This window comes from Lytechinus pictus, chromosome 16 (genome assembly GCF_037042905.1).
Source record: "Lytechinus pictus isolate F3 Inbred chromosome 16, Lp3.0, whole genome shotgun sequence".
Lineage (NCBI taxonomy): Eukaryota > Metazoa > Echinodermata > Echinoidea > Temnopleuroida > Toxopneustidae > Lytechinus > Lytechinus pictus.
The window spans coordinates 10,749,878-10,761,600 of NC_087260.1; positions in this window are offsets into that span (position 1 = coordinate 10,749,878).

Consider the following 11,723-nt stretch of genomic DNA (forward strand, 5'->3'; position numbering starts at 1 on the left):
AGGAGCTTATGTATTTGCGTCATCAATGGGACACAAAGGGATACCCCCTCTTTAGACTTAACCTAAACCCCCCATTCTTCCAAGGTATGATTTTCAAGTTGAAGGAGGTGGTGATGTCAAATTAAGATAAGAACAGTTGAAATTGGGCTTGGAGGATGAGTAAATGTGAAACTTAGACCCCTGTTTAAAAAACGAAGGAAAACTGAACCCGAAAAGGGGGAAAGAGGAATTAGAATTTAGAGGAAAAGACAAAGTGTAAGAAAATGAGAAGAAGAGAGAAATAAAAAGAGGAGAAGAAAGGGAAAGGAGGGGAGTTTCTAGAGGAAGAAGATGAAGAGAAAACAAAGGGGATAGGATAAAGACTGATGAAAAGAGCTAAGAGAAGGAAGAGGGAAAGACAGAAGAAGAAAATAAGAAGTGAAAGATAAGGAGAAGAGAGAAAGAGGAAGAAAAGAAAGGGAAAGGATGAGGAGAATGACTAGAAGCAGAAGAGAAAACAAAACAGATAGGATAAAGACTGACTAATAAAATTCTAAGATTTAAGTTTCTTTTTAAAAATTTGATGGAATTACTCGATAGGGGGATATGAGAGAGGCCAACGAAAATATACATGTACATGTAATCAAGAAGATAAATTAGAAAATAGAAGGAAGAAACTATAGATTCTGAAAAACATACTTTAATAAACAAAAAAGAGGAAGATTATCACAAGACTCAGATGTTCATGTACATGTAGACTGAAAATTATTTTTTTCTATGAAAAAATACTGTAAAAAACAACAAAAAGAGGAAGATTATCAAAAGACCCAGATGTTCATGTACATGTAGATTGAAAATAAAGATTGTTTTATTCTAAAAAAAAAATATATATACATTGTATGATCCCCCCCCCCAATCTAGGATGAGATTGTTTATATTACTTACATGTATTATTCTTTGTAGTTCTAACCTTAATTCACAGTCATTTAGTCCACATTACAATTTTCTTTGGAATATATACATGTACAATGTACATGTATTATACCTTAACCGGTATACCTTTATACCGCATCTACTGGAAAAATACAGTTGTTCCTGCAGTCAAGTTTCCAGGTCTATCTTGTTGTCTTCCTAGCTTGGATAATTTTGAAAACTGAGTCTGTGCTATTTGTGCAATGTGCTGTGCCAATGTATTGAAATGAAAAAGGCACTATTCCCATGCGTGAACATAATGCCACGCAGACCAGAACTTGTCTAACTTTGTCTTGAAGCCATTATGTAAGCACCATGTTTACATGTAAACAGAGAATGAAGTATACTATACATGTAGGCCCTTCATGGTGTATTGTGTTTATGATAAATATTTTGATTAAATCAGTATGGATAATACAAACAGAACTGGCATTCATCGTTATTGAGTGTACTTCTTAAAGGGATACTCCGGTCTGTAGATATTTATATCTTAATAAAAAGAGTAATATTCACAGAGCAAAATGCTGAAAATTTCATGAAAATCGGATAACAAATAACAAAGTTATTGAATTTTAAAGATTTGCATTATTCCGGTGCAACAGTTCTAGGCATTTTGCTCTGTAAATTTACTCTATTTATTTAGATATAAATATCTTCAGCCTGGTGCATCCCTTTAAGATGAAAGGGAAATGTGAATCAAAGTATAGATTAAATGTTATATAGTTTTTTAATCAACACTTCGGGATATGATATGGTTTTTAATCTTGAAACGATCATGGTCCATGAAACGATACAGAAGGCCTACAGTGTAGTGTGCAATCTTTCTCAAACAGTGGCTGTCATCCAAATTAATTTGCCTAATCTGAGAATATAAGGCAGGGTCCACTTTAGCTCTTCCAATCGAAGTGAAGAAGGAGTTCAAGGTCAGAGGCTAATTATTCTTCGAGTCAGAGATGGTCCCATTCAGACAAAATAAATTGAATAAAAGTTAATTTAATTGTAATGAAATGAATTGAATTAAAATATTGAAATTTGAAAATAAAGTGAAACTAAATAAATAGAAATGTACATAAAAGTGAATATGAAAAATGGCATACAAAAGTGTACATGTACTACATGTACATACATGTAGATACATACTACTGTATACTACTGTATGAGATGACATGATTGGATAGGATGTGAAATGAGTGATTAGACACTATTTTTTTTCATAGCATTTTAAAGTTTTTTACATTAGTGTAACAATCGAACTTTAGGCTTATGTGGCTTGCAGCACATTTGTTCATGTTCGTTATCTGTGTCAACTGGTACATTGTATTCATTTTGTTACATAGTAAAGAGGCATGAATAGATACATTTTTTAATGAATGAATGGATATTTGAATAAAAAAAATAGGTGAATATTGACAGATATCATTAGATATATATAGTGATCAATCCTGATAAGAGATCGACAAATTTTAATTGCAAGTTACTGGAATGCATATACCAGATTTATAATCCCCTGCCCATGAGAAAGTACATTTTAACCATGAACGGTTCTTTTTTTAAAGGGGAATCTAACCCAAATAAAAACTTGTTTTTATAAGGAAAAGAATAATCAGACAAGTTGATAGGTGAAAGTTTGAATAATATTGGACAAACAACAAGAAAGTTATGAATTTTTAAAAGTTGTAAATATTGGTAATCACTATACCCATGGAGACTTCAAACTGGCCGCATATGGGATGTCATAGTGATGTAAGGCAAGGACTACTCTTCCATGTACTCCAATACATATTATGGATAAAATGTCATTTTCACCAAAAGTTTTATTTCAAATTATATTTTTCTTTCATGAGGACATAAAACAATATACTACCTGGGTTATATTTAGATTACTGCCCCAGGGGAATGGGTACTTCGACGAAAACCACAAATCACTGATAATAAAGTATAGCCTATGGGAAAGTTGTCCTTGCCCCTTGTCATATTTTACTTACCCAGTTGCCAATTTGAAATCTACATAGTATTAGTGATCTCAATTATAAAGCAGCTATAACTTTAATATTGCTTGTCCGATTTCTTTCAAACTTTCACCATTCTGTTTAATTTATTTTTCTCCTTCCCAACACAACATTTTATGGCCAAGGCTCGATTCCCCTTTAAGCCATTATTCGTGAAAGTAGTGTAAATGACCCATATATCCACAGACAGTGTGAATGACCCCTCTATCCATAGACAGTGTTTACCACAGGGAGGATTGAGAATAAATGCCATCCCTATGATTCACTTGATGGTCTCTGATGACTCTATAGGACATTGGCTTAAGACCGTTTTATTCCTTTGGAATCAAAGAGCCTAAAAATAAGAAAAAGAAGGGTGATCCTAAAACAGGTGTAGTCCTACACTCTAAACTATGTGCATACTTAAAGGACAAGTCCACCCCAACAAAAAGTTGATTTGAATTAAAAGAGAAAAATCCAACAAGCATAACACTGAAAATTTCAACAAAATCGGATGTAAAATAAGAAAGTTATGACATTTTAAAGTTTCGCTTAATTTCACAAAACAGTTATCCTGGCTGGTATGCAAATGAGGAGACTATGACATCATCCACTCACTATTTCTATTGTATGAAATATTCTAATTTTCTTCTCATTGTCAAGTTAAACAACGATTAATTCCTCCTTGAACATGTGGAATGGGCATTGTTTATTACTATATGGTTCAGTCAAGTTGGTCCTTATTGTCAAATATGTAAAAAATTAAATATAGTATAATTCAAACAATAAAAAAACAAAAGAAATAGTGAGTGATGGACATCATCGACTGACTCATTTGTATGTCACTGAGTTGTGCACATCACTGTTTTGTGAAAAATAAGCGAAACTTTGAAATGCCATAACTTTCTTATTTTACATCCGATTTTGATGAAATTTTCAGCATTATGTTAGTTTGATTTTTCTCTAGTTATTCAAATCAACATTTTTCTGGGATGGACTTGACCTTTAAAGGTCACCCCCCCCCCCTTTGCTACTGTACACATTCTATATTGATGCACAGTGAATTGCAGATGTGTATCAAGGGGTTCAGAGAGTGAAGGTTCTTGAACTTGAAAACAAAATTATTGTATTTTACATTACAAGTACGATGTCACAAAATCAAAACTTAAAATTTCATGTAACCTGGATGGGGCCCGTTTCATAAAGAACTTACAACTGTTGTAACTTTGCCGTAATGGCAACTAGCCAACTACCATGGTAAAAGGGCTCAGCAGCCAATCATAATCAAGGTTTCCATGGTAGTTGCCATAATGGCAAAGTTGCATCAGTTGCAAGTCCTTTATGAAACAGGTCCCAGATTCTTGGATGAATTTTTGTCAACAAGCATTTACCAACTATTTTTCTCTATTTTTTTTTCTTTTATCAAAAACCAACTTATTGTCATCTACTCATGACTCTAATTCTTTGATGGATTTTCATTGAAAAAACAAATCTTGAACAGTATGTTTTCTGCTTTTATATAAAAAAAACTTACTTATTGTCAAGAGTTATCTTCCACTAATATCACCTAGAAAAAAATGATCTGATCTTAACAGTACAAAGTTTATTTTCAGATGTCGGGCCTCCAGTTGTGTTTGTTATGTTTCATTATCATAGAGGGCAAATATTTAGAGATCAATTACTGGTTTACATATGGGTGTATTTATGAGGCTGCAATTCCTGAAAATTTGTGAACTTATATGAGATTAACTTTCCATGTACCAATAGCCTACCTCAAGCTTTTTTTTTCATTGTGCCTTGGGCACTCTGCAGAGTTGATTTGGCACATTATAACTCCCATCCATTATCATTGCTATTATTTGATCCAAACCAGAAAATTACTATCAGTTTTGCACTTAACTGTTGACAAGTGAGATGTGTTTGCACGGTTTGCTCCACGAAATTATTAGTGTTGAAACTTCTCAGTTAAATACTTCAAATACAAATATTCGAATTGCTGATACTTAAAGGCGTACTCCAGGCTGAAAACAATATACATGTAATTTGGACAGATAAAGAAAAATCAGACGTACAAAATACTGAAAATGAGACAAGGAATAAGAAAGTTATGAATATACATGTACATGTAGTGAAACCAATTATATTATATGCAAAAATTATGCATGTCTTCATGAATATTCAATGAGCAAATTGATGTCACATCACCACTTGTTCTTGTGTATTTAATAATAAATATGAAATTTTGTTTATTCAAATTTTGTCGTCAAAGAATTAAAAAATATGGATTGACAACTTATTAAAAGGGATACTCCAGGCTGAAAATAATACATTTTGAACAGATAAAGAAAAATCAGACAAACAAAACAGTGAAAATTTCATCAAAATCAGACAAGGGATAACGAAGCTATGGCATTTAATAAAGATTTGCATTCTTTTGGTGAAATACACTGTAGTTCTAGGCATGTCTTCATGAATATTCAATGAGCATATCCCCACTTGTTCTTTTGTATTTCATTATATGAAATTTACATGTAATAGGTTTATTCAATTTTTTTCTACCAAAAACCTAAAAAATTGGAGTGACAACTGATAATGCATTAGATATTCATTGCTGCAAATTTATTTCATTATAAGGGAGACATATCATTCAGACATGTATATAAAAAAATTGAAACAATTATAACTTCATGTAAAAGTGGGGATGTGAAGTCATCAGCCCATGTAACGAATGATGTTCAGGATGATGTTCATGTAACACTTTTCACAAAAAATTGCTAAACTGTAAAATTCAATTTGTAACTTCTTTATTTGTTGTCCGATTTTGATGAAATTTTCAGCAATTATTTTTATTTTTAGGGGCTACTTTTGTCACATTGGGGCAATTGCTGCATTTTAGGGGCTCTTATTTTTATTTCAAGGGATACTTCATGATGATGATGATGAGGATGATGAATGATGATGATGAGGATGATGATGATGATGATCCACAGCATCTATATTGTGCCATATTTCTGTTAAAAACATTCATGCTCATCCAATTAAGCTAATTACTTCACATCTGCTGAAATAGGTGAGTTTTGAGAGACGATTTGAAGAGTTTAATGTTATCAATTTCACGGAATGAATTGAATTATTATTAAATATTATTGAATTGAATTACTTTTATGCTCAACTAGCACTTATGCTGTATAGTACTGTATTGCCTCTAGAAAATAGATTTTTCTGTATGTTCTTTAGCAATATTTATGGTAGATCTACATGTATGGGCAACTTTAGAAAAGATGGTGGCCGCAAGAAAAAGAGGAGTGATTTTGGCCGTCAAGAGGGAGAAATCACCATTGCCTTCATGTGCACTGTGTTTCCTATAGTGACTATACCGTACATGTAAAATGCATCCAGCATGGTCAGATTTGAAATCAGATTTTATTTGAATTCTACATAGTTCATAAATCAATCTAATTAAATTTAAAACCATCCATGATACAGAATTTTCTTACATCTTTAACAAAAGCCAAGGGAATGGAGGAATGCGGTACCAACTAGAAATACCATGAAATGCAGATGTGTTCTAGATTCTATAATGTACGGTAATCAAGGAGAAGAGTGATATCTCCTTGCAGTAGTAGGTTATTTTGAGAGAGATACACCATTCAAGATCCAGTTAGTCCACTAATCTCTTCAGTAAACAGTTGACATCAATCTCATAAGTAGCCATGAAAAAGTTTGTTCGTATGAACTATTTGTTTGTGTTGACCAACATCAAACTTTGAATTGGGAAAACACCTATACACTGTACATACATACTTATGTGCACACATACATGTATAGTAGTGTTGTATACACAATGTTGTCAATAATTTCATAATGGAGGGGGGGGGGGGTTGCATAGAAAATTTATTGATTTTAATCCTCTCTTAGTATTGGTAAATCCCCCAAAGTTTTCATTATCCTAGTTAACTTCTACATATTGTAGGCATATATATGCTATATTGAATGTATTTTTTAAAAACTGATAATGGTTTGGATGATGTTATGCACATGTATACTTTGTAGCATGGGCGAATCAAGGATTTTCCAAAAGGGGGGGGGGGCACATTTTCCCGAGGAAAAAATTGACAAGCCAAAAAAAAAAGGTTTCTGGAAAATAGGGACATTTTGTCCACAAAAAAATTTGACAAGAAAAAAAAAAGGTCTTCACTTTCTGTTTAAACGGCATTTTGCATTATGAATTTTAATTGTGCCTCTTGGAGGGGGGGGGGGGGGTAACAGGCCAGCTTTGCCCCCCCCCCCCATCCCCCTGAGTCCGCCAGTGGTTTGTAGATTATGGTTTTGCAATTTAGTTATCTTAACAAATAACAATGCATGACCTCACAAATGATGAACTCCACAAAATCAAAGAAGAGGTTTTCAATACCTCACCCTTCACCCTTTTGACTAGGAAAGGGGACAAAAGACACCCTTGAGTGACCTCATCACTTCAACAAAGGTTCCACTTGATCCCCATTTAAGCCATTACCCTACATGTAGAAGACAATTAAGATTAAGAATGAACCATAAAGATGATGTCATTGTTATTGAATGATCTTTTGTGCATTATCTGCAGGCTTATGGCAATGGGTAACTTTGTGAATTGTCATAGTCAAGAGGAAGTGGTACACAGAGATGTCTTGAGATGCATCAATGGCTGCTTAGACAAAATACCTTGTAGGGGAAGTGCAACCTGACAAAAAGTTTACTGGATAAATAGGAGGAAAAAATGATGAAAAAAGTTTTGAGGAATATCCAACAAAAGTTAAAGCTTTAAGGATCTGTTTTTTATTTGCACATTCATTAATTATCAATCATGTATTTATTCTATTCATAGATTAAACATTACATTTACAAACATATTGATATAGAGATACACAATAAATATGAAACGAGGAGATAGCTTAATTAGAAGGCAGAAAAGCCTTATTGACAATATGCGAGCAGTAGCCCAATATGTAAGCATATAAAAGGCATAATTTCAATTTTTTATGGTTCTTTGTCTAGAGCTATAAAGGAAATTTCATTGAGGAGCAGATACATGTATGAAATGATTTGTCGGTTGATATACATACTGATGGTATAATAAAAATCAATTTAATTTTTTTTAAAGGGTATTTTATTGATTTTTACTTCACACAATAAAGGGAAGCTGCTCACATGCTGTCACAAATAAAAAAAAATCAAATTTTAATAACTTTTTAAATCTTCAAAGTTACCTTTACCAATAAATCTTATTTTTTCTGCTATTATGTTACGTTGAACCTCCCCTTTAAGATCTAAACCTACATGTACAATACTGAATCCTGTAATTACCATTGATCTTGTACAAAGGCTACCCTGTTCCAGTAGGCAATGAGAAAGACAAATACAATTCCAGTTTGTTGGGCATAATATGAGAAAAGAGAACGAGCAGTTAGAGAGAGAGGAAAATGAGAGAAAGCAAAATAAAACGAAATCAGCGGACAAATTGTTTTATTGGATTGACAGGGAATTAAATTTCACAGGCTGAATTTTTACTATAATATTATAGCAATATGTTGAGTTTGACCAACACAGTAAAAATGCTTTTTAAAATGTATACAACAAGGTGTAACTTACAGTTCATGTACATGTAGTTTTTAAACATTTTTTTACAACCATGCTTGATTTATTGATAAATAGATATTAAATTAAACTTTGTTGTTTAAAAATGTAAATACTTGCTGAAATTGTTTAAACAACTACATACATGTACTCTTAAGGTTCACATACATGTCGTAAACATTGTTGTGAAAAAAAAGAATGTTTTACTGTGAAAGAAAGATGTGTAGTTCACTGCAGTAGGCTACATGTACATCATACACACTAAATAACAAGGATTTGAAGTATGACCATACTTTAAAGTATGTTTTTAACTTGAATTGTAAAGATTCAGTTTACAATCTCTCAAATGATTTAGAATAAATTCACATCTTTAATCTTTAAAAGTTTTTGTTTAAAATCAGCATTTAAACCCTGAAAAGTGTTTGGCTTGTCACATACATGTACAAGAACTTATCTGGATGGACTTCTTTATTATTTCCCATGTCTAGGGACAGTGATTTTCTATTTTTCCAGTTAAATAAAATAAAACGGAAATTCTGTTTGGTTCTTATACTTTTCATGTAAAAATTCATGGAATTCACCTTTGCAAAAATGGAATTTAGGTTTTTGTTGCTGTGTACATTTTCAGTGACAAAACAGAATTTCCATTTTCAGATCCAGTTGAAATAGAATTACAGATTTTCAGAAACAGAAAAGACCATTTTTTGAAATGGAAAATCACTGTCTCTACATGTCCAGTATTTATATACATGTAGTGTACAGTACACATAGTAATAATGCAATGCTTTTTACTATATGAACCTTAAGATGTAAACAACCATGCAAACAAAATTTAGAATTTAACTTTATAAGATTTTAAAACCATACCCCCACCCGAAAAAGCGGTAATTTCAATGCGGTACACAATATTCCCCTGTTTGTCAAAAAATAGAGCAGATAATAGCCACCTTTCACCAGATTTCTTGACCTATTCCCCTCTACGAAAGCATCTAATTTTCAACAAGGAAGCATTCTAGTTGGTTTTATTTGAGATCAAACACAAAGTCTGTCTTTTACCGAGTATTGATCGGTGTCTAAGCAAATAGAACCTGACTATAATTATAGGTTACATTTGTTTTGATGTATTAGAAGGAATAAAGTGTTTGTTCTTCTCTGATTCACCACCTCGAAAAGCAAGGTTCATGATTCATGAACATCCAGATCAACGAAACATCCATTTTCCTTCCTCTTTGAAGAAGATGAGCCTTTTTTTTTGTTATAAAAACAGGAGTTGAAATTAAAACCATGCCATGCATTTGTAAACGCTACCATCATGCATCATTATTTTTAAAGTTTATCAAAAAAATGTCAATAGTCAAATTTTACAGAAAATATATTTGTAATGTAAAATTCTCATTTGCTCTTTGAATCTTGTCCTTATTACAATATTTTTTTAATTACATGAACAAAATGATGAGGTTCAAGGATTAGATGAAGGGTTTTTTCAGATGTGCAAATATGTAAGAGCCTCCTTGTTTTTCATTTAATTGCATGATTGTAGGGAGTCCATTCAGAAAATAACTTTTTGATTTGATTGGAACATCACTGATAGCTTAAAGGTCAAGTCCACCCCAGAAAAATGTTGATTTGAATAAAAAGAGAAAAATCAAACTAGCAAAACGCTGAAAATTTAATAAAATAAGAAAGTTGCGACATTTTGAAATTTTGCTTACATGTATTTTCACAAAAGAGTGATATATGCACAACTCAAATGAATTGGGACAGAAGGCTTCATGCCACAGTAATTAAGTTAACTTTTTCTGTCCCTGGCGTTCCAATGGTTGATATTTCTTATTTTGTATTGTTCACATTGAAATGTATCTTTGAATATTATTTGCCGAATAAATAATAATAATAATAAAAAAGACAGTTGATGATGTCCCTCACTATTTCTTTTGTTTTTTATTGTTTGAATTATACAATATTTCATTTTTTATAGATTTGACAATGAACGACCAACTTGACTTTAATAATCATATACATGTAGTATTAAACAATGCTCATTCCACATGTTCAGGGAGGAATTAATCGTTGTTTCACTTGACAATGAGGAGAAAAATGGAATATTCCATATTTCATATAATAAAATACAAAAGAAGTAGTGAGTGGATGACGTCATCAGTCTCCTCATTTGCATACCCACAAGGATGTGCATATCTGTTTTGTGAAAAATAAGCGAAACTTAAAAATGTCATAACTTTCTTATTTTACATTCGATTTTGATGAAATTTCCATGTTATGCTTGTTGGATTTTTCTCTTTTTATTCAAATCAACTTTTTGTTGGGGTGGACTTGTCCTTTAATAGCAAGTATGTACTGGTGTTTTACGGGTTCCTGGATTGAATGGGATGCATAGATCATTCAAATCTCTTTAAAATGATACCCTACATGATATGATTATGGTTCATATTGAGGTGCAGTGTCGCGAAATATGGGGCAAGGTCAAAATTCAAAAGTTGCAAAATGACACAATATTGCTGTTCTTTTTTCCGTGGTGATGAGTGGGTTTCTCAGCGGTTTCTTTTGTTTTCATGCACCTTAACTTCAACATTAACATGGAATCAAACACACCTGCACAAGCAAACACATAACAAACAAACATGCATGGGTATTTCAAACCATGACTCAAACCATGTTATCTCACAGAACCATCACTTCATAAACCACAACAAAACATCAAAAATGAAGGAGCATGGGCTTGATTTGAATGGATTTTCATCTTTTGACACAAACAAAAGAATCATGTTCTTCATTGCCCCTTCATGACTATTTCTACTCGTTTTGCAGCTTTTCACTTCGGACCTCATCCAACACTTTTGAATCCTGCTCTTTCCATGATGGCATGATCATAACAAGCATGGTATCATTTTAAAGAGAATTAAATGATCTTTTGAATAATATCAAATACAGTATGCATTGTGTAAAATTGGGAGTTGGGAGAAATTAATGGCCAAACTCAGATTACCAAACTTTTTTTAGGGGTTTATGTCTGGAGCATAATCAGGTAGTGCCTGATTATGATGTACTAGTTTTACTAGATGTACAGATACCCGGTGTACCTACATTTTGTCATTTACACCTTAGACCATATCAATACTGATTATATTTTTAATTATTCTGTTTTATTTTTAT